The sequence below is a fragment of the Dipodomys ordii genome, unplaced genomic scaffold, assembly GCF_000151885.1.
Source record: "Dipodomys ordii isolate 6190 unplaced genomic scaffold, Dord_2.0 Scaffold101, whole genome shotgun sequence".
NCBI lineage: Eukaryota > Metazoa > Chordata > Mammalia > Rodentia > Heteromyidae > Dipodomys > Dipodomys ordii.
In genome coordinates this window covers 3,571,312-3,571,822 of record NW_012267317.1, presented here as the reverse complement: position 1 = coordinate 3,571,822, position 511 = coordinate 3,571,312, and the positions used below count along the sequence as shown (strand labels likewise).

At 70.6% G+C, this 511-nt stretch overlaps 1 protein-coding gene across 2 annotated transcripts in view; it reads left to right on the top strand.

The window, feature by feature from the left end:
* The window catches only part of Nub1 (negative regulator of ubiquitin-like proteins 1), a 24,167-nt gene that overhangs the window by 4,787 nt on the left and 18,869 nt on the right, over positions 1-511 (top strand). The gene's annotated exons all lie outside the window — the stretch shown is intronic.

Sequence of the window (511 nt, the reverse complement as noted above, 5' to 3'; positions counted from 1 at the left end):
GGGGGACAGGGGTCAGGGGGACAGGGAGGCAGGGGCAGGGGCCCCCACCTTGGCACTCTGGGCCCCGCATCCTAGCCCTGACCCCGGACCCAGGGCCGTCCGTGGCGTCTGCCACAAATGACGATCCCAGCCGCAGCCTCCCTCGCCTCCCCGACTTGACTTCCCGTCCGCAGGCGCAGGGTGGGACAGACGGACGAGGTTCTGGCCTCTCCATCCGGGCCGCCAGAAGCGGCCTGACTGGCCTCCGATCTCCGACCTCCGACCTCCGACCCCCATCCGCGGTCAGGGTCCTGGGCTGCTGGACGGGCCGAGGGTGAGCCGCGCCTGCTCGGGGAAGGCCGGTTCGCGTGTGTGAGCACGAGCGTGCGTGCGCGTGTGCGTGTGAGAGTGCGGGAGCGTGAGCACGCGTGAGCCAACGTGAGAGCGTGAGACCACGGATGTGCTGTGGGCGCGTGTGCGCACGCCAGTGAGAGTGTGCGCGCGTGTCCGGAGCTTCGCTTCCCGCACAGAA